Source organism: Notamacropus eugenii, chromosome 6 (assembly GCF_028372415.1).
Source record: "Notamacropus eugenii isolate mMacEug1 chromosome 6, mMacEug1.pri_v2, whole genome shotgun sequence".
In the NCBI taxonomy this organism is placed as follows: Eukaryota; Metazoa; Chordata; class Mammalia; order Diprotodontia; family Macropodidae; genus Notamacropus; species Notamacropus eugenii.
In genome coordinates this window covers 283,210,223-283,234,784 of record NC_092877.1, presented here as the reverse complement: position 1 = coordinate 283,234,784, position 24,562 = coordinate 283,210,223, and the positions used below count along the sequence as shown (strand labels likewise).

General features: G+C 34.1%; 1 pseudogene; it reads left to right on the top strand.

Moving 5' to 3' along the window:
- Window positions 1-20,580: 20,580 nt before the first annotated feature.
- On the top strand, window positions 20,581-21,244 carry LOC140512360 (intraflagellar transport protein 22 homolog pseudogene; annotated as a pseudogene).
- Window positions 21,245-24,562: the final 3,318 nt, after the last annotated feature.

Here is a 24,562-nt window from a genome sequence, read left to right as displayed (position 1 = left end):
TTTTAAACACAAATGTTAAAAATTGTTTTTACATACATTTTGCAAATAAGATGTACAGGCAATGGGGTATAGACATCTATCTTGTCAAGTGAGGGAGAGGGGGATAGCAGTCTGAGAGTGGGGTGATAGAAGGGATGGCAAACTTGGGGAAGGGGTAATCAGAATACATGCCATCTTGGGGTGGTGGGGAGGGGAGAGATGGAGAGAAAATTTGGAACTCAATATTTGGTGGAAATGAATATTGAAACTAAAATAATCTTTTTAAAAGATTTCTATTTTGTGTTAAAATTAATTTTTTTAATTTGTTCTTTCTCTAGCCTATTTTTACTCACATACTTAATTCACTGATCTCCTCTATACTTAATTTATATTAGCATTTTTTAAAAATGTAAATTTTCCAGGATATACTGCTTTGGATGCATCCAACACATTCTGATATGTTCTCTCATTGGTACCATTATGAATAAAGAAATTATCAATAGTCTTAAAGATGATTTTCTTTGATTATTCATTCTTTGGGTTTAGATTGTTTAGTTTCAAATTAATTTTATCCTGTACTTCAATCTATTCAATCTATCTAATTAAATCTATGTTTTGTTGAATGTAATTTTATTGCATATTTCTTCCTTCCTTCATTTCTGGTCAACTTTTGTCAAGGTGGTCTGAGAAAAAGGGTATGCTACTTTTTATTCTCATTCTCCTGAGGTCTATCATACTCATTTATTTAACTAATTTCTTTTTATGCTTACACTTTTTTATCTGAGGGCTAAATTGAGATTTCCCACTATCACAATTTTATTTCAGTTTTACTTGGCTTTCATGTTTACTGCTTCTTGTAACTCATTTAACTTTTTCTTCAAGAACTTGAATGCTATACCATTTAGTACATATATGTTCAGTATTAAAATTAGTTCATTGTCTATGGTACATTGTACACAGATTTCCCTGTTGTTCAATTGTTTCAATCATGTTTGACTTTTTTGTGACCTTCTCTTCTCTTTTGGAATTTCTTTGGCAAATCATTGAAGTGATTATCAATTTCCTTCTTACATCATTTCACAGATGAGAAAACTGAGGGAAATTGGGTTAAGTGACTTGCTCAGTCACACAGCTAATTAGTATTTGGGTCTGGATTTAAATTTGGGTATTCCTGACTCCAGACACAGAGCTCTGTCCATTGCAGCACCTAGCCGCCAGCAAAATGTACTTCCCTTGATTATCTCTTTTAATTAGGTCTAATTTCGCTTTTCTTTTGTCTGAAATAAAGAATGCTACCCAGGCCTTTTTTGCTTTATCTGAAGCATAATAGATTCTGCTTCAGCCACTTATTTTAACTGTGTATGTCTTTCTATTTCAAGTTTTATTCCTAAAACAATATATTTTTGGATTCTAGTTTCTAATTCATTCTGCTATCCTCTTCCATTTTGTGGAAGTGTTCATCCCATTGACATTCATAGTAATGCTTGCTAAATGTATATTTCCCTCTATTCTATTCTTTTATACTTCTCTCTCTTTTTATAACCTATTTTCTCTGTTTTGCTTCCGGTCATTGCCTCTTTAATCTATATTTCCTCTCACATACCCTGCCACTTTATCTGATTCTCTTTTTTCTTCTAATTCCCTGTTATGTAAGATGAATTTCTGTACTTGAGTGCACTTACACACACACACACACACACACACACACACGTATGTGTGTATATATTTCCTTCTTGAACTATTTCAGATTGGAGCGAAACCTAAGTGATATATTCATTTTCATTGACCTCTTTGCTCCCTGTTACACTATTGATTGTGCTCTCTTAATTTTTTCTTATCCTTTGCTTTTGGTATACCACTCTCCTGAGTTTTCTTCTATTTGGCTGTTCCTTGTCTGCTTCCTTTGGTAGACCCCTTTGAGATCATATGCTCCAATCATAGATGTCCCTCAGAGTTCTATCTTTGCCCCTATTCTCACTATATTTCTTCTCTTGGTGATTTCATCATCTCAAAAATTTAGTTACCATCTTTATTCTGATGATTCTCAAATCTATCTAATCTGTCCCAAACTCTCCATTGATCTTCAGTCTCACATCTTCAAAAGTCTTTCAGATATCTTGAAATGAATGTCCAGTAAACATCTTAAACTGTGTATGTCCAATACAATATCTATTATCTTTCCTCTTAAATATCCTCCCTACCTTCCCTATTATTATAGAGAGTGGCATCACTCTCTCAGTTCATTAGGATGACAACTAAGCTGTCATCCTCAACTACCTTCTCTCTCTCACTCGCTATGTACAATTTGTTATGAAGGCATCTTGATTTCACCTTTGAAACATCTCTCAAACATTCCTCTTTCTCTCCTCTAACACTGCTACCACTCCAATGCAAACTCTCATCACCTCAAGTCTCAGTTTTTTCAGTGGTCTGCTGATAAATCTGCACGTGTCAAGTATTTTATCACCCAAATGAAAGCAATTTTCCTAAATCACAGTTCAGATCATGTCATTCCCCCTACTCAACGCACTACATTGCCTTCTTATAGGTTCCAAGGTCAAATAAAAATTATTCTATTTAGCATTCAAAGCCCTTCATAACACAGACATCTCCTACATTTCCAGTCTTCCCATACTTTACACTGTAATACATACTCTTTGGTACAGTTACACTGGCTTCCTGGCTATTCCGCAAACAAGAAATTCCATATCTGCTGAGGAATTTTCTCTGCCTGTCACTCATTCTGTCTGCTGATCTCTCTGGCTTGCATTAAGTGCCAATTAAAATTCCACCCTCCATAGGAAATCTCTAAACTCTCTTAATCCCTGTGCCTTCTAATTATTAATTACACTGTATTTATCCTGTATATAGTTTGTTGTGTGTGTAATTGTTAATGTGTTGTCTCCCTCATTAGATTCTAGGCTTCTTGAGAAGAGAGACTGTCTTTTTCTTCTTTCTGCATCCCCAATGCTTAGCAAAGTGCCTGGAACATTGCAGGTATTTAATAAATGTTGACTGATCATGTACTTTTCCCCAGTCCCATATCCATTGTATAAATTTCTCTTTGCGAACCCTATTAATATGGGATAATTTCCTCAATAATTCTGCTCCCTTCCTCCCTCTCTCCTAGTTCATCCTTTCTTTTCCTCACCCTTCAATTCTTCTTTTGAGATCATTGTAACACGATAGGCTCTTACCCATGCCCTCTAAGTCGATTACTTCTAGTAGCTCTACTGAGGACAAAATTATAAGGCTTGCATGTATCATCTTCCATTAGAGGGATACCTTCCATTATAGGAATATAAAGAGGTAACCTTGTTTAGTCACTTATAATTTCTCATTCATGTTTATCTCTTCAGTTTTCTTTTGAGTCTTGTGTCTGACTATAAAATTTTCTATTCAGTTCTAAGCATCAGAAATGCTTGAATGTTCTCCATTTTGTGAAATGTTTTTTTTTTTTCCCTGAAGTTTATACTCAGTTTTGCTGGATATGTTATTCTTGATTGTAATGCTACCTCTTTTGCCTTTCAGAATATCAAATTCCAAATCCTCTGCTCTTTTATATTAGTAGCTGCTAAATCTCATGGAAACCTGACTTTGATTCCATGTAGATGAATTATTTCTTTCTGGATTCTTTCAGTATTTTCAACTTAACCTAGGAGTTATAGATTTTATCTCTAATATTCTTGGGAGTTTTAATGTTGAGATCTATTTAAGGAGGTCTCCAGTATCTACGTTCAATGTCTATTTCTTCCATCTGAATCTAAGATTTCTGGGCAGTGTTCCTTTATAATTTCTTAAAATTTGATTTCTGGACTCTTTTGTAAAATCATGACCTTCAGGCAGTTCAGTGATTCTTAAATTACTTTTCTTGGATCTATTTTCCAGGTCACCTGCATTTCCTAAAAGATGCTTCATTTTTTTTTCAATCTTTTGATTTGAATCTTTTTACTGTGTCTCATTCAGTCATTAGCTTCAACTTGACTAATGGCAATTTTTAAGGCTATTTTCTTCAATACTTTTTACATCTATTAAGGTTTTTAATTCCCTTTTCACAATTATCTCTTTCTTTTAGTATTATAGGTATACTTTTGGGGTTTGTGTAAAGAAAGATTGTTTTTTCTTGGTAGTTTTGCTTATAGATGTTTTCAAGTCCTTAAATCATTGTCTTTCTGGTAGACCAATAATTCTTAGATTTTCTCTCCTGGATCTATTTTCCAGATCAGTTGTTTTTCTGATGAAATATTTTACATTTTCTTCTGTTTTTTTTCATTCTTTAGATTTTGTTTGACTGATTCTTGATGTCTCATACAGTCATTAGCTTCTACTTACTCAATTCTAATTTTTAATAAATTATTTTCTTCAGTTAGTTCTTCAGGAAGTTTTGTACTTCCTTTTCCATTTTTCAGATTTTCCACATTAGACTTTGAGCTTCCTTATCCATTTGGCCAGTTTTACTTTATAAGGAGCTGTTTTATTCAGTGAATTATTTTGTTTTCATTTTGTCAAATTTATTTTTAAACTCATTGACCAATTTTTCTTCTGCTTCTCTAATTTCATTTTTTAAAATTCTTCTTGAGCTCTTTCAAGAATGTTTTTTGATCTTGAGACCAGTTCACATTCCATTTTGAGGTTTCAGATGTGGGTATGTTGTCAATATTTTCCTCTTCTGAATTCATATTGGTTTCTTCTCTGTTCCCATGGTAATATTCTATTGCCATTGCTTTTCTGATTTGCTTCTTGCTAATAGTGACTGTCTTTTTCCTGACTTGTAAAGTGGATCTCTGGTTCTGGGGCATAAGGGACTGTCCCACATTTCTTGTGCTTAGAACTCAGGGCCTGGTTGCTGGCTTTGTGTGTTGTAACCTCTGGTTCTTTCAGCTAGAAGCTATATAAGGCTGCAGCTTATATGGTGCTTAGCAAGCCAATGTGTACCAAGCCAAGGCCAAGTGAAGTCTTTCTGAGTTTCCCCTGGGTTACACTGAAGCTTACTGAGTCAGGTGTGGAGGAGGGATGGTCTGGCCACAGGAGTTCCACTTCTCCCTTAGGGCTGAGCTAAAGCATAGTCAGGCTCAGCAACTAATAAACCTTAATCTGTGCTGGTGCTTACCCAATTCCCCTTAGTATTACTTTTGTCTACATCCTAAAAAATTTTGCATGTTGTCTTTCTCTTTAGAAACTATTAATTGTTTCTATGACTTGTTCTTTGACACATTGATTCTTTAGGTTTGATTATTTAACTTCCAATCAATTTTTAGTTCATTTTTCTGGGTCTCATTGTCAATGTAATTTTTATCGCCTTATGATCACAAAAGGATGCATTTCCTATTTCTGCTTTTCTGCATTTTGTTGTGAGGTTTTTATGCCATAATATGAGGTCATTTTTTTGTGTAGGTGCCATGTACTGGCATGTACTGAAAAAAAGATATGTGCCTTCTTGTTCCCATTCAGTTTTCTTCAGAGGCCTATCATATCTAACTTATCTAAAATTCTGTTCACCTCCTTAATTTCTTTCTTGCTTATATTTGTTTGAATTTATCTAGTTCTGGAAGGAGGGATTGAGGTCCCCCACTAGAATAGTTTTAGTGTCTATTTCTTCTTACAGCTCATTCAACTTCTTTAAAAATTTGAATATTATATCATTTGGTGTATATAGGTTTACTGCTGACATTTCTTCATTCTTTATGGTTCAGTATCTATTTAATTAGATCTATTTTTTTTTGTTTTTGCTTTGCCTGAGTTCATGATTTCTATTCCTGCTTTGTTTTTCTTCAGATGAAACATAATAAATTCAGTTTCAGTCTTTTTACCTTTTCTCTGTGTGTGTTTCAAATGTGTTTCTTATAGACAATATATTGTTGGATTCTGGTTTTTCATCCACTCTGCTATTGGCTTCTGTTTTATGGGTGAGTTCATCCCATTCACATTCAGCTATGATTAATAACTATATTTCCCTTCATCCTATTTTCCCTCTGTTTCTTTTCTTCATCTTTTTTCTTTGTCTTTTCTTCTTCATCTTCCTCCTCCTCCTCCTCCTCCTCCTCCTCCTCCTCCTCCTCCTTGTCCTCTCTGTCTCTCTGTCTCTCTCTCTCTGTCTCTCTCTGTCTCTCTGTCTCTCTGTCTCTCTGTCTCTGTCTCTCTCTCTCTCTCTCTCTCTCTCTTTCTCCTCTTCATTTTCTTGCATAAAATGATGAACCTAGAAATGTATTTTACATGATTGCACATGTATAACCTATGTAAGAATTCTGTATTGTTAATGCATTTGTTAATGGAGTGGGAAGATCTTTCTCAAACATTAATAGGCCTATGTTACCTGCATAAGTCACATGGAAGCCTGAGTCATATGAACCTAAGTCACATGGAGCAGGAATGATGAAGCAGAGCTGAGAAGAAGTGACACAGGGCAGACAGATCTGGAAAAGAGAGAGGAAGCAAGGCAGGACTCTGTGAGTGAGAGAGGGAGTGATTTTGCTTGAGGGTGTTGTTTTGTAGGAAGGCCTGATAATGTGTATAGACTTCTTGGTTACTATGATGGATTTCTCGGTTACTATGATGGATTTGATTTTCTGGAATATGAATAAATATCTTGGTTCTGTCTTCAAAGAAGAGAGTCTGATATACCTTGTGATTCAAACCTGGAAATACATTGGCATATTATTAGCTGCAGCTGTGATTATCACCTTGAAGATATAAATGCTTACCACCCCAGGGAGTGGTCAGGTGAGAAAGGTAGGGATACAATTTGGAACTCAAAACTTAAGAAAAATGAATGGTAAAAGGTTGTTTTATGTGTAATTGCAGAAAAATAGAGTATTACTAAAACATAATAATAATTGAGAAGAGAACTATGATGAATAATGGCTCAAGCTTTACAATCACTAATTTAGTTCCATTACCACCCTAATTTAGGTGCTCATTACCTCACACTTGGTCAATTATAGCAACTTAATAACTGCTTTCCCTTAGTTTCTTTGTCTTTTGCTTCCTATATATATCCTATTAAGCTTATTAAGCTCTTATATTATCTTTCTAATGTTCTGTTTTGATCAAATCACTGTATTGCTCAAAAAGTCCAATGCCTCCCCATTGCTTAATAAATAATATAAGCAATCGTCCACCTTGAATTCATGGCATTCCCTAAATTGACTTCACCATATCTTTCTACCTTTTCTTCATTGTTAAAACAAGTGTAATTTGTTATTCATAAATATGTATGTATCATGATGTTAGTCTTTCTATGTTATTGCAATACATTCATTTTCTTATCCCATATTTTCATGAATGATTGAAAATATATGTATTTCAAGTTTGTAAAATTCCTTGTATATACTATCTCATTTTGTCCTATTAGCTAGCATTACAGACATAATTATCTACATTTTACATAAAAGAAACTGAGACTAGTTTAGTCAACTGAGCATAAGGAATTTTCCCATGTGTTTACAAACAGAGCCAAAGACAGAATGCATATTCATTTCTCTTATGACCAAGTCCAGTATTCTTACCACTAAAACACCCTACCAGTACCATGACATTTTAGTACTATATCTCTAGTCTCAGGTTCATGAGTTTTCTAAGATCTCAATTCCGTCATTATAGAAAATTGGGTTTATACATGTAATTTAACAATAAGATAGACAGAGAGTTACAGAATTTGATTTCTGTTTGTACCAGTAGAACTTAGCAGGTCCTATAGCCCTAAAAATAATACAGATTAGAAGATCTATATTTTTCAAAAGATGGAGGATTTGTCTATGTTATCAGAGGTCAGAGAGAAAGGTTGGACCATATTATTGTTAATTAGTTTTGAGAAGTCTTCGATAATCACCAAGTAATCTAGCTAAGAATAAAACTAGGTTTTTCTTTTTTTTGTCGGGGGAGATGGAAAACATGGTCTAAATTTATTTCTATCTGTCTTGATATTCATGGAGAAAGTACCAGTAGGGATGCTGGATATGTTCAGCCACCTCTTACTAAATTACATTTTTTTTTTTCCAAGTGTGAATACACTTCATCCATTTCTGCCGAGGCAACTTTATTTAGCAAGCTGTTTACCTTTCTGCAAAGCTTCATTACCCATAAAAACAAAGAATGAAGTTGATTAATGTGCTCTAAGTGTGATGTTCAAATTGTAATTTTCATATACGTAAATGGATGCTTCTGCAGTATTTTGTTTGATAATTTACAGAGTTAGCACCGTCCAAACCACTAATCAGTTTCTTTTTATGATGACAGCTGCAGTAGATTCTCTTAGCATGCTAATTTTCATTAGTGCCTTCACTTACTGAAGACAGCATGCCTTACTCAGGAGTGATCTCATCACAGAAAACTGAAGTTCAGGAGGAAAAAAGAATCTGGCTTCAGGGGCTATTCATTTGCTTTTCTAAGAGACCGCACAGGATGACTGAAAAAGGAAAGGCAAGCATAAAAAGGAAGTGGGTATATTTCAAAGATATAGAAGCATGAAAAATATATACATATAGGGAATTTACCTTTAGGTTTTTTGTTTGTTACATTCAATTTGTTTTGGTATTTTTCTCCTCTTAGGTTGTTAGACAATCAAGTTTGCTGAGACTGCTTTAAGTCCAGGAAACTATTCAAATCTTGCAAAAATCAAGGCCTATTCATTTCTTAGGGTGGCCACGTTAATAGAGATTAACAGCATCACATTATAATTTTTAAAGTGTCTCATGTAATGGCAATAAAATAATAAAAAAATGTTATGTGGTACTGTCTCTTGAAACACACAGCACAAATGACAAGTGGATTAATGTCCTGACCTATGATGTATGAAGAATCAAGCTTAAATCAAGAGATTCAATATCATGCTAAGTCATGTATTACAGAATCACTTCCGTTTCTCATGGTAACACTCCCTCTGCCTGGATGGCAGCATTAGTTTCTGTTAATTTGGGATTTTCATGCTTGGCTGCCAGTATTAATGTTTTATGCCACTGGAAATGTTAAGTCACCAATCAAAAGGGCTAAATATATTAATGTTCTGCCTCCATACGTAGGTATGAGAAGATAAGATGAATAATGTGGTAGCAAAGAAAGCTACGTTTTGTAGAAAAAGGAGAAAATGTTTGTAAATTGCTGATGTGAAAAGACTTCTTGAAATATTCCTCTTTTTCAAGATTTCAAAAATATATTATATTTCCAATACTAAGATAATATTTTCTTGAAATTTCAACATTGATATTTAAAGTGATATGGAAACAGTGTAAGGCCAAGAAAATGAGCAAGAATCAAAGATATTTGACAGGATTGTTTAATACCCTTGTGTCCACCACCATCATCATACATGCATAGGTCATTTTTTCAATCGTTAAGGTCGTTGAGAGGTTCACACTCTCCCGAGAAGAATTCAAAATACGTTTTCATGGTAAAATGTTATGTTTGTCAAAAATATTTCATATTTATCTAGTTGTATATTTCTCTATCTCAACTAATAGTCTGCATGTAGGGACACTGTTTTCTATTACTCTATTTTGAAACCCTGATGCATATTTCATTTCTTCAACAAAGGTATTCCACAGAAATGTTGAAAGCATTCCTTTTTTTCACATACTCTTTTCAATCTTTCCATGAATCTTCCTTATACTATTTATCCAATTCATTAGAAGTCTTTTTCTAATTAAAAAAAAAGTAGCATGTAGCATCCAGTTGTCCACTTACCCTCTACTCTGTGTATATAATTGTTTTCACATTATATTATAATATATGCTTCTATTATAATATAATCTCCTTAAAGGTAGAGACTGTATTTTAATTATTCTTTGTGTCCACAGTACTTAGGATAGTGCTGAATATTCATTAAATACTCCTTGTTCTATGTCTATAACTGATCTCTATCTGCCTATGTGAGAGTTTCCTACAAAATAAAAAAAAATAGCCTGGATGGCATTTTTCAAGGGCTTATTAAGGAAAACTGTCTTGATTTCCTAAAAGCAGGTGGTTAAATAGTCATTGAAAGAATCCACAAATCTCCTGCTGAAAGAGATCCCAAAATGAAAACTTCAAGGAATATTGCAACCAAATTTCAACACTATCAGTCAAGGAGAAAATACTGCAAGCAGCCAGAAAGGAATAATTCAGATATCAAGGAGCTACAGTTAGGACTACATAGAACTTAGCAGCTTCTACATGAAAAGATCAGAGGGCTGAGGTTATGATATTTGAAAAGACAAAAGAGCTTGGATTAAAACCAAGAATCAACTACCCAGAAAAAATGAGCATAATCTTTCAGGGAAAAAGATGAACATTCAAGGAAAGAGAAGACTTTCAAATTTTCCTGATAAAAACACCAGAGCTGAACAGAAAATTTGATGTTCAAATATAAGACTCAAGAGAAATATGAATAGGTAAAATGGAAAAACAAAACATGGTGTTCAATAATATTAAATTGCTAATATCACTGCATAGGAAGCAAAGGAGATTAGTAAAATTTAAAGTAAGATAACTGTTGAAATAATAAATAAAAACTAAGAGATGATTTTATGAAAAAACAAACTTTTGGTAAATTTGGTTTGAAAAATCAAGAAAACCAAATTACCAGTATCAAAAATTTAAATAAGTGAATTCATCACCTTTTTAAGAAGAGAAAATTGAAGTAATAATAAGGATGTCTTTTGCCCAATGGCATGCCAATAAGTCTAATAATCTAAGTGAAATGGATGAATATTTGCAAAAATAAAAATTGCCCAGATTAACAGAAGAGAAAATAAAAGACTTAAATAACCCATTTTCAGAAAAAGAAATTGCACTAGTCATCCATGGACTCTTTAAGAAAAATCTCCCGGACCAGATGGATTTACAAGTCAATTCTACCAAACATTTAAAGAAAAATTAATTCCAATACTATATAAACTATTTGGAAAAATAGATCAATAAAGAATTCTACCGAATTTCTTTTGTGACAAAATATGGTGCTGATATTTACACGAGGAAGATCCAAAACAAAGAAAGAAAATTATAGACAAACTTCCCTAATGAATATTGATGAAAAATTTCAAAGAAAATATTAACAAAGAGGTTGCATTAGTTAACACCAGGATATTATACTATGATCAGGTAGGATTTATACCAGGAATGCAGGGCTGGTTCAATATTAGGAAAACTTTCAGCATAATTTACCATATTAAAAAATAAAATTAACAGAAATCACATAATTATCTCAATAGATGCAGAAAAAGTTTTTGACAAAATACAACACCATTACTATTAAAAAAAAAAACAACTAGACAATATAGGGGAAAAATGTTCCTTAAAATAAATAGTAACTATCTAAAGCCAGTTAGAAGCCTTCACAAGAAGATCAGGGGTGAAATAAGCATGCACATTATGAACACAATTATGCAATATTGCACTAGAAACGTTTGCTTTAGCAGTGAGAGAAGAAAAAGAAATGGAAGAAATTAGAATAGGCAGGAATGAAATGAAATTATTACTCTTTGAAGATGATATGATTTATACTTAGAGAATCCTAGGGAATCAACTAAAACACTACTTGAAAAAATTAACAATTTTAGCAAAGTTGCAGGATTTAAAATAAACCCACAAAAATCATAAGCATCTCTACATATTATCAATGAAGCTCAGCAGCAACAGGTAGAAAGAGAAATTTTATTTAAAATGATTGTAGACAATATAATATATTTGGGAGTCTACTTGCCAAGACAAATCCAGGAATGATATGAGTACAATTGCAAATATCTAAACAGTTGGAAAAATATCAATTGTTCAAGGGTAATAATGATAAAAATGACAATTCTACCTAAATTAACTCACTTTTTCAGTACAATACAAAACTACTAAAAAATATTTTATGTAGCTTGAAAAAATGATAAAATTCATCTAGAATAACAAAAGGTCAAGAATATCAATGGCATTAATGAAAGAAAGAAAAAACCAAAGCAAGATGATCAAGCTGTACCAGATCTAAAACTGTATTATAAACCAGTGATCATTAAAATTATGTTGTACTGGCTAAGCAATCAAGTGGCAGATCTGTAGAATAGGTTGGGCGCACAAGACACAACAGTCAATGACTATAGTAATCTACCATTTGATAAACCCAAGAACCCCACCTTCTGGGACATGAATTTACTGTTTTACAAAAACTTCTGGGAAAACTGGAAAGTAATGTGGCAGAAACAAGGCATAGACTAATATCTTACATCACATAACCAGATATGGTCAAAATGAGTAAATTATTTAGACAAACCGGGTGAAATAGGCAAATTAGGAGAAAAAGGAAAAGTTTACCTGTCAGATCTAAGGAGAAGCTAAGAATTTATTACCAATCTAAAGATAGAAAACATTACGAAATGCAAAATGGATAATTTTAATTAAACTAAATTAAAAATGGTTTGCACAAATAAAACCAATAAATAAAATCAAGATTAGAAGTAAAACAAAAATAAGGGAAACAATTTTTACAGCCAGAGTTTCTGATATAGGCCTCAATTCTCAAATATATAGAAAAATAAGTCCAATTTATAAGGATTCAAGATATTCACCAACTGAAAAATTATCAAAGGATATTAATAAGCAGTTTTCAGACAATGAAATTAAAATTCTCTATAGCCATATATAAAAAAAATGGTCTAAATAACTATTGATTAGAAACATGCAAACTCAAATAACTCTGAGGTACCACATCACACCTATCAGACTGGCTAATAAGACAAAACAGCAAAATGATAAATGTTGGAGAAAATCTGGGAAAAATTGAAACACAAATGATTTGTTGGTGAATTTGTGAACTGATCTAACCATACTAGAGAGTAATTTGGAACTATGCCCAAAGGGATATAAAACTGTGCATGCCCTTTCATCCATCAATACCATTAATAGATCTGTATGGCAGAGATAATAAAAATGGAAAAGGACTCACATGTACAAAAATATTTATAACAAGTCTCTTTGTGATCTCAAAAAACTGGAAATCAAGAGAATGACCATTAACTGGGGAGTGGCTGAATAATTTGTCATATACTATGTTGGACTATATATGTTGTATATATGCTGTGTTATAAGAAATGATGAGCAGGCAGATTTCAGAAAAACCTCAAAAGATTTACATGCACTGATGCTGAGTAAAGTGAACAGAACCAGCAGAACATCGTGCACAGTAGCATTAATGTTCAACTATGATTGACTTAGCTCTTCTCAACAATACAATGATCCAAGATAATTCCAAAAGACTCATGACAGAAAATGCTATCCACATCCAGAGAAGGAATTATGGAATCTGAATGCAGATCAAAGCATACTATTTTCATTTTTTAAAATTTTTGTGACTTATCCGTTTTGTTCTGTTTCTTCTTTCACAACATGACTAATGTGGAAATATATTTACATGATTACACATGTATAACTTATATCAGATTGCTTGCCATCTTGAGGGAGAGAGGGAGAAAAAAATTGGAACTCAAAATCTTATAAAAAATTAATGTTGAAAGCTAAACTAAAATAAAAATTTTCAGTCTCAGTTTCTTCATCTGTAAAATAAAGGTGCTCAGTTATATGATCCCTAATGCCTCTTATAACTTTATGACCCTACAAAATTTTAAAAAGCATGAAACCTTGTTGACATTTTTTCTTCCGTTGATTTCTAAACAGTTCCCCCTAGTTCAGGTTAGATTTATTATTAATATTGACATTATTTTTGCTATTTGTTCTTAGTTTTTATCAACCAAATATACCTATGTGAGACATATTTCAAATTCAAATACTTCAAATTCAAATTCAATTCAAAATTATTGAAAATTCTATGATGATACTATAATTCTCCATAAATATAGTATTATAAATGGTGGTAAATATAATCAGTGCAAATTTTATTGGTTTCATCCAAGGCAGCATTCCTGAGTTTAGATTAAAACAAAAAAACAAAAACAAGCAAACAAAAAAATGAGTGATTTATTATAGCCAGAATTTTTTTTGTTTATTCCATTCAGTTACAAAGAGGAAGATATGTCTGACCTATTTTTAATAGAGACAGTGTAAGTTCTCCTTTTAACTTATAAGTCACACTTAGAAATAATGTCCTATTAGCTTTTTTCAAAGTAAATGAGAAGAAAAGAAACTAAGGAGAGACATAAGGAAGAAAGAATCATAAGGCCATAAAGCTAAGGCAAGAAAAAGAGTGAAAATGTGCAATTGCATTGACACTTGACTTTAGGCAACATAAAATAGATTAGGAGAGTACTAAATTGATGGATATGAAAAAAATAAACAAACACAAGAGCAGCGGGGAAATCCAACTGACAGGGAAGAAGCAGAATAGATTGAGGATATTCCTGTAAAGAATAAAAATGAACTTCAGTAGGTCAACATAATATATGAAATATTCAGCAGAGTACACAAAATTACTTCAGTCATGACCATTTGTTCTTGTGGAACATGCTTGTGGTCTCCTTAAATTAGCTGTAGCAGGACATTCAGGAAGATATACTCATACTCTAACAACATTGAAGAAAACAGAATGCAGTTACCCTGCAAGAAATCTCGTCATCTTATTTACTAAGATGATTTATTACTCACTGAGCAACAACTCAGTGCTTCATAGAACTGAAAAAAAATCAACTTTTTCTTCTGTTTTGATACTGTAAAATATAAACAAACATTAATGGAAAAAAACTGCCTGGAATTTGAGAGGATATTTCCTATATTTTCCACAAAGAAAATTTCAGACTTAAAACTTTAAAAGTATAAATTATTTAAAACAAAAGTGTGTGTGGCGGGGACGGGGGGGGGGCAGAGTTTAAAATAACAAAAGACAGGAAGAATTAAGAAAAAATCATACATTCTCAGAATTGTTATCATTATGTTTTTGTTCTTAATTTAACTTTTCAGTTCAATGTCACACAGTCACTGTTGCCAATACAGTCCCAAAAAATCTGCTTGTATGTTAGTCAGTTGATAAGCATAGTATCTATTAACTGTCTACTATGTACCAGGCACTGTGCTAAGAACTGAGGCTACAAAGATAAAAGACATCTCTAGATCCCCAGGAGCTGATATTCTAACAGAGGGGGAGGAGAGAAAAGACAACATGCAAACAACTAAGTCCAAACAGTATTTATAAAGATAAGTAGGAGATAAGCAACAGAGGAAAGGCACTAGAATTAAGCAGGATTAGAAATGATTTCTTGTAGAATGTGGGACTTTAGCTGGGACTTGAAGGAAGTCAAGAAAGCAAGGAGAAGAAGATGAAAAGGAGAGTGCTCTAGTCATGGAAAAGAATCAGTGAAAATATTGTGAGCCAAGAGACACAAGAAGACCTATGCCATCGAATAAAAAAAAAAAATATCTAGTGGTAGGGAAGGGGGTAGGTTATGAAGGTATTAGAATACCAAATAGGGAATTTTATAATTTATTATGGAGACAACAAGTAACCACTGGAATTTTTTAAATAGAGAAGTTATATAGTTTGTTATGCATTTCTTCACTTTGGCAGCTACATTGTGGGTGGATAGGAGGGGGAGAGATTTAAAGTAGGCTGACCCACCTGAAGGTTATTGTCAGTAGTGCAGTCATGAGGTGAGAAAGTGATCTTAAAAGAAATACTAAAATTACCAAGGTTGCCTAACACTACCAGATTTTAAACTATACTATGAAAAGACTCACCATAATTATTTATTAAAAGTTCAAAAAATAGAAAACAAAAGTGATCAGAGAATCAAATAAGGCATATCAGATCAAGAAATAGCTGATCATAGTGCTATATTATTAAATAAATCCCAAGGCTAACTATTGAGTTCTTTCTTTTTTTCTCCTCCTCTTCCTTCTTCTTCTGCTCCTTGCTATTATTGATTATTATCACTACTAATACAATAATTAATAATAACAATTATAATTTCTCAAGGTTGCATGATCTTGGGTCTTAATAAATTGTCCAGGGAAACTCCAGTCTAAATTATTTCAGATCTTTTTCAAAAACTTAGGACATAAAGCATAGTAAAACATCACCTAGTTCAGGTTTTACAGGTATTACTTCCGGTGTTACTCAATATCAGAGCTTCTCATCGTGTTCTTGTTGATGTTTTCTTCATAGATAGTCCATTGATTACCTATCTGATGAACTTTAATAGTGTCCCTTTGGTATCTTGGAATTACTGATGTACCATGCTACCTACTCTTTCTCATTTTACACAAGAGTTGGTGCAATACATAAAGCATTAAAATTAGAGTCATAAAGACTTGACTCCAAAGTTAGCCTTAAACATTAAATGGTGATCTGACACTAGTAAAGCCATAATTCTTGCTTGCTTCAGCCTCCTCATCTGTAAGATGAGAATAAAGGTCATACCTATTTCCATTATCAAAGGAAATAATGTGCATGCAATTCTTTATAAACCTTTTTTGTCAGCATACATTTGTTTTTATTTATTTTTAGTTTTCAAAATTCATTTCCACAAAATTTTGAGTTCCAAATTTTCTCCCCATCTCTCCCCTTTTCCCACCCCAAATGCCATGCATTCTGATCATCCTTTCCCCCAATATGTCCTCCCTTCTGTCACACCCCTCCCTTCCCTTATTCCCATCTTCACTCTTTTCCTGCAGGGAAAGACAGATTCCTATATCCCATTACCTGCATTTCTTATTTCCCAGTTGTATGCAAAAATAATTCTCAACATTACTTCCTAAAACTTTGAGTTCCAACTTCTCTCTCTTCCTCCTTCCCCACCCATTCCCACTGAGAAGACAAGCAATTCAATACAGGCTATATACCTGTAGATTTGCAAAAGACTTCCATAATAGTCATGTTGTGCAAGATTAATTATATTTCCCTTCATCCTATTCTGTCCCCTGTTTATTCTATTCTCTCTTTTGACCTTGTCCCTCGTCAAAAGTATTTACTTCTAGTTACTCCCTCCTCCCATTTCCCCTCTCTTCTATTATCCCCGCAACCCATTTATCCCCTTCTCCCCTACTTTCCTGTAGTGTAAGATAGATTTTCATACCAAATTGAGTGTGCATGTTATTCCCTCCATCCTAATGTGATGAGAATACACTTCAGTTTTTCCCTCTCAACTCCCTGCTTTTCCCCTCCATTAAAAAAGCCTTTTCTTACCTCTTTTATGAGAGACAGTTTGTCCCATTCAATTTCTCTCTTTCTCCTCCCAATATATTCCTCTCTCACCCCTTAATTTTTTTTTTTATATGTCATCTCTTCCTATTCAACTCACCCTGTTCCCACTGTGTGTGTGTGTGTGTGTGTGTGTGTGTGTGTGTGTAATTCCTCCAACTACCCAAATGTTGAGAAAAGTTTCAATAGTTACAAATATTATCTTTCCATGTAGGAATGTAAACAGTTCAACTTTAGCAAGTCCCTTATGGTTTCTCTTTCCTGTGTACCTTTTCATGCTTTTCTTGATTCTTATGTTTGAAAGTCAGATTTTCTACTCAGCTCTGGTATTTTCATCAAGAATGTTTGAAAGTCCTCTATTTCATTGAATGACCACATATATATAATATAATATAACAGATATTATATATAATATATATGTATATAATTATATATATACTATAATACTCTGAAGTATTATACTCAGTTTTGCTGGGTACATGATTCTTGGTTTTAATTCTAGTTCCTTTGACTTCTGGAATATCATATTCCAAGCCCTTCAATTCTTTAATGTAGAAGCTGCTAGGTCTTGGTTATCCTGATTATATTTCCACAGTACTTGAATTGTTTCTTTCTAGCTCCTTGCAAGATTTTCTCCTTGACTTGGGAATTCTGGAATTTGGCTACAATATCCCTAGGAGTTTTTCTTTTGAATTCACTTTTAGGAGGTGATTGGTGGGTAGTTTCAATATTTATCTTGCCCTCTGGTTCTAGAATATTAGCGCAATTTTCCTTGATAATTTCTTGAAAGATGATGTGCAGGCTCTGTTTTTGATCATGAATTTCAAGTAGCCCCACAGTTTTTTAATTGTCTCTCCTGGATCTATTTCCCAGGTCAATTGTTTTTTCAATGAGATACTTCACATTTCCTTCTATTTTTTCATTCTTTTGGTTTTATTTTGTAATTTCTTGATTTCTCATAAAGTCATTAGCTTCCATCTGCTCCATTCTAATATTTAAAGAACTATTTTCTTCAGTGAGATTTTGAGCCTCCTTTTCCATTTGACTAATTCTACTTTTTAAAGCATTCTTCTCCTCTTTGGCTTTTTAGACCTCTTTTGCCATTTAGGTTAGTCTATTCTTAAAGGTGTTATTTTCTTCAACTTTTTTCAGGTCTGCTTTAGCAAGCTGTTGACTCATTTCTCATGATTCTCTTGCATAGTTCTCATTCTTCTTCCCAATTTTTCCTCCACCTCTCAACTGATTTTCAAAATCATTTTTGAGATGTTCCATGACCTGAGACCACTACATATTTATTTTGGAGGTTTTGGAGGCAGAAGACTTTTAGGTCTTCCTCTGAAGGTATGCATTGTTCTTCCTCATCCTAAAGGATGGAAGAAAATACCTGTTCACCAAGAAAGTAGCCTTCTATAGTCTTATTTTTTTCCCTTTTTTGGGCATTTCCCCAGCCAGTTACTTGACTTTTGAGTCAAGAAGAGGGTATACTCTGGGGACCTATAAGTCCTCAGTCCCTCTAATCAAGGGAAAGGAGTTTATTCATCTCCTGGCCTACACTCTTGTCTGTGAGCAACCACAAGCACTCTGTTCTGCCCAGCATCTTCCAGTAGATTTTCCTCTCCACAGCCTCCACCAGCTCCTCTGCTAGCAGTCCTTCTCACCCTAGGGCCTCCACTCAGGGCTGAGATCCAGATCAGTCTCTCAATTCCTCCTGGGCCATTAGGCTGAGGGCTCCAAAAATGGAAGCTGCCACTGCAGTTGCTGCTGCTGGTGGAGCCAGACCACATTCCCTTCTCATCCAGGTGAAAGAGCTTCCTCACTGACCTTTGAAGCTGTCTTTGGCTTTTGTGGGTTAAACAGTCTGGGAACCACAGCTGCCTCCGAGGCTTCTGCCTCCTGAGGCCTACTCCAGTCCTGTCCCTGCCTTGTGGCGTAGTCAGGGCTGGGCTGTGCTCTACTTCGAACCCAGTGTGATAGTCCTTTCCTGTCAGCCCTCCAGGGTGTCTTGAGCTGGAAATATCCTTCAGTCTGTTGTTTTGTGACTTCTGCTGCTCTAGAATATGTTTAGAGTCATTTTTACAGGTATTTTATGAGCTGTCAGGGGGGAGCTTCTACAGGTCCATCTTTCTACTCCACCATCTTGCAATTCTTTACAAACCTTAAAGCACTACATTAATGTTGGTTATTATTACGAGTACATGACTAGCATGATACTTCCATTATGAGATTTTCTTTTAATAATCTCTTATACTGTACTTCTAATTATAAGTAATAACTGAAAAGATGGTGCAACACAGTGCAAATATCCCTGGCTATAGATCCAGAAGAATTAGTAATTGTCAGGCCCTCACCACAGTATCCTTTGTTCTTGCATGTAGACAAATCCCAAAATTGTGGTAAGTGAAATACTGTCTGGAGGAGTAAAAAAATCCACTAAATCTAAGGTGGTCACTAAAGAATCTGTTTGTGGTTTTGTGTGTGTGTGTGTGTGTGTGTGTGTGTGTGTTTACTTTAATGCAGATACAAGGGACCACATTAATAGTAAAAAGTCTTTTATTATCCATGCCATCAAGCATGAGTTGGGGGGAACAAGACAAAACAAAACAAAGACATTGCTTCCTTTTATTTTGGTAGGGTAATGTCGAGGACTCTTGATGAACAGCAACATGCAATTCCCATGAGCCTTATATTCCTATCTGCTTTATAGAATAAGGGCTGTCTTGAAATTCTTTCAGCCTCACAAAGTTACTCAACCCAGGTAATGCACCCACACCTGGTTGTACACCTCATGCAAATTATTGGCAAACAAGCTTGAATTTGACTTCCAGCAAAATTCTAAAATGGATCACCAAAGAAATGGTTGATAGAAATCTAGAAAATGAAATAATCACCAAGAACCAACATGTCTTCATCAGGAATGTGTTATATTACGAATGGATTTGAATGAAGAACTAATGTTCTTTCTCTCCCCTGCTTCCTTCTCTCCCTCCCATCCTCCCTCCCTCCATCAACCCTTTGGTTAATAAGATAGTATGCCAGGGGAATTATATGTATAATTTGGTTGAATTTAAGCAAATCATTTGACAAAGAATCAAATGTTATTACAATTGAAAACAAGAAGATGCTTGGGGAAAATGATAATATAATTAGGGGGATTTAAAACTGGCTGAATGGTTCAAGTCTAAGAAATATCATTAATAGTCTAAATCAGCTTGGATGAACGTATTTTCTTGGACCTGTGTTGCTTCCTTATTTTACCAGTGAATTAGCTAAATGCACTCATGACATATTTCTCAAAATTTTAAATAATCAAAAGTTAATAAGGAGGGTTAATATACTGAGTGACAGACTCAAAGGCTTTAATAGATTAAAAAGATTAAAACATTTTGATGAAGTCTAAGAAAAATGTTTGAAATTTCATAGGAATAGCCCTGGTAATGGCAATGCCTAGGGGCTGGGACCTGGACTGAGCCTCATGAGGTGCCCTGTTGAACAGGATGGGTGTCATGCCCAAGGACAAGATCCTGTTCCTAGGGCTTTGTGAGAGTGGTAAAATTGTACTGTCTAACTTTTTGACAGAGTCCTCCAACATCCCCTAGTAAAACCCAACCCAGATGTGAGGCTCCTGCAATTTGAAAACCCCCAAGTAACTAGAAACAAAAAAGGGATGGGGTGGAAGTTTGAGCTATGGGATTGTAGAAGAGATATAAAGTTGGAACCATGATAGTCTACCCTTGTGAGTGACTTTCATGGAGTATTGGTCATCTTCAGTGTTGAAATCCCCAGAAACCTGAAAGAGAATGAAATATGTCATTCTAACTGCAGCAGCTATTACACAAAAGAATCAGTGTTTTTTAACTGAGCACCACAAGCCAGTGTCTGGAAGGGACAAGGGCAACTTATCTTTGACTTCACCTCTGAAAAAAGTGAAACTGGTACACACTAATCTGGAGGAGGAATCTGAGAATATCCATATGGAATTCTTCAGTTACTTGAAAAGTATAGTCATTTTAGTTCTTGAGAGCAGAAATTAGGGAAGAGATATTGATCATCACCCAATTTTACAACTGTTTATTATTCAGGCAAGATTTTTTTTTCTTTACAACTTTGAAGTACTTGCCTTCATTTTGGGCACATCTGAAATCACCCTCTTGCCCAGATCAGGTCTGAAATCTCTTTGAGGGCACTAATTGTGTGTGTGTGTGTGTGTGTGTGTGTATGTGTGTGTGTGAGAGAGAGAGAGAGAGAGAGAGAGAGAGACAGACAGACAGACAGACAGAGAGATAGACAGACAGACAGAGAGACAGAGAGAGACAGAGAGACAGAGAGAGGCAGAGACAGAGACAGAGAGATGGCGAGAGAGACAGAGAGAGAGACACAGAGAGAGACAGAGAGAGACAAGCAGAGAGACAGAGAGAGAGATCGAAGGAGATCCGCCAAGATGTTGTGCTTCCTCTGCTAGAGAAAGGTCGCTATTGGCCAGTGATTCTCTGGATACCGTCTGTGCTTTTTGGTTTCAAGCACTATGCTGGTGAATTTGCCTAGTTCTGATACTGTTTCCCGTGCATCCAGGGTCATCTCCAGTCATCCTGATGAATATCTGGTCACTGGATTCAAATGGTTCTGGAGAAGTGAGACTGCTAACCTACACAGCCCTCCCTCACTCAAAACAAAGTCAAGTGCAAGTCATGTCATCATTTCTCTGATGGCATGGTCTTCTTTGGCAAGAAAGGATAAACACACAAAAATATTGTCAAAAATCTTTAAAATCAGGTTCAGTTTTGTTTGTTTAGTTATGTTTCTTTTGAAAACGTGATTGCTATAGCCCGGTGATGAATCTGTCCCTCAAGATAGTTGTTGCTGGTGTTTAATAATTAAATGTGTTCTCTTTTAAATAACAAGTGTAATGGAATGCTTATTTTTATATGTAATTCCATAATGTTAGGAAAACTATGCTAAATTGATTGCAACCTTAAAGGCCAGTTTATATAAAGAGCTTTTCATAAACATCAGGGAAGTTTCATCATTATCAGACTTGTGCCTTCATATAAAAGGGACATTATGTCTTCATATCATCTAATTTGTAAGAAGTGCAAAAGAATGAATATTCAAAGGTTTAAAGGCATGTCAATTTCAATTCATTGAATAAGTAAGTTTATTTTCATGCTTTTTGAGATGGATTTTCATTTTTTCCCTATTACCTTTAAAATTATCTTAAAATTTGTCATATGTAACCAGTCAGAAATAAACTATCAAAACTTATAGCTTGAAACTGTAGCTCAACTCGATGTGTATATAGAAACACAAAGAAATATATAGCATATAAAAACATATGAACATAGACACATGTACATTTATGTATCTCCTACATATGTATTTTGAATTAAATATAGAAAAAGAGGAATGACTTTACCTCTAAGACTGCTTCCTTGTTTGTGAGGCTCAGAGGAGATAACATGTAAGGATCACATGAGAACATATAAATACACACATATCACTCTGCAAAACTTACAGGTCTCCCATAAATGCTAATTATATTGCTAAATGTGAATAAATCCGAAGTCAGTTAATAAAAAATGTGAAAAGAATAAATATAAAGGAGGGTGGGGAACTATAAGGAAGAGATAGCCAGTGACTCACCTAAATAAGATCAAGTTCTTTGAGAGGACATTAATTAATTAATTAAAGAAATTTATGCTATATGAGGCTATGTTAAGAATGGGAAACATAATAGTGGATCAGTGGAATGGATTAGGTATAAATTACATGATAGTATATTATGATAGTAATCTAATATATGATAAACCCAAAGGTCTGAGCTTTTGGAATAAAAAAAATACCTCGTTATTTGACAAAATCTACTAGGAAAACTTGAAAACAGTATGGCAGAAACTAGGTATAGATCTCAAACCAAATACCAAGAGAAGGTCAAAATGGATACATGATTTACAAATACAGGATGATACCATAAGTAAATTAAGAGAGCATGAAATAGTTTATCTGTCAGATTTATAGATAAGGGAATAATTTAGAACCAAAGAAGATATAAAAAGCATTATAAAAATGAAATAGATAATTATGATTATATAAAATTTAGAAAGTTGGTTTATTTTTGTAAAAACAAAAACAATATCACTAAAATTATAAGGAAAGTAGAAACCCAGGGAAAATTTTTGGAACAAGTTTCTCTGATAAAGGCTTCATTTGTCAACTATATACAGATCTGAGTCAAATTTACAAATAAGCAAATCATTCTCCAATTAAGAAATAATCAAAGGTTATGGAGGCAGTTTTCAGATGAAAAAATTAAAACTACCTATAGTCACAAAAATGCTCTAAGTTATCATTTAAAGAAAAGCAAATTAAACAGTTCTGAGACACCATCTCACACACATAAGGTTGGCTAATATTACAAAAAAGGAAAATGTTAGATGTTGGAGGGGATATAGGAACATAGGACACTAAAGTACCGTTAGTGGAACTGTAAACTGATCTAACCATTCTGGTTAGATAAATATGGAACGATGCCCCAAGAGCTATAAAACTGCACATTCCCTTTGATCTAACAATATTACTACTAGGGTTATATCCCAAAGACATCCAAAAAAAGGGAGAAGGACTAAGAATTGGAAATTGAAAGGCTGCCTATCAGTTGGGGCATGGCTAAACAAGCTATGGTATATGATTGTAATAAAACATTATTGTCATATAAGAAACGATGAGCAGGATGATTTCATAAAAACCTAGAAAGACTTACATGAACTGATACATAGTGAAATGAATGTTGTACACAGTAACAGCAATATTGTTTGATGAAGAATGGCAAACAATTTAGCTATTCTCAGCAATTCCATGATCTGAGACAATCCCAAAGGAATAGTGATGAAGCATACCCTCCACTTCCAGAGAAAGAACTGATATTGTTTGAATACAGACTGAAGCATGCTAAAAAAAATAATTGCAGAGCATTCAGGAATAAAGAAGTATATGTTTTACTGTACTCTGCCCTAGTTGGAACTTATTTGGAGTATCATGAATTATGTGTGCCAAAGTTTAGGAAGAGTATCATTAAGTTGGAACATGTACACAGATGGAAATCAGGATGGTGAGGAGTCTGAAGTTCATTTCAGAGGAGGATTGATTGAAGGAACTTAGGAAAAATTAGTCTTGTTATGGAGAGATTCAGGAGAGGTATGCATGAAATAACCATATTCAACTACTTGAAGGTTTCTCATATGAAAAAAGGTGATGGAAGGAAAGAGGAAGGAAAGATATAAGAAAAATTGTTGGAAGTGTTTATAAAGTCATTTGAAAGGTAAATTCAATCTTGGTAAAAAAAGAAAAACTTCCAATAATTTGTTAAAAAAATTTAGTATATACAATTGTAATAAAAAATGTTATACACATGAAATGTACTTCCTCGGTAGGAAGAAGTTTGTTCAACCACTGGAAATTTTCTAGCTGATGTTGGATGATGCCTTTTTGTAG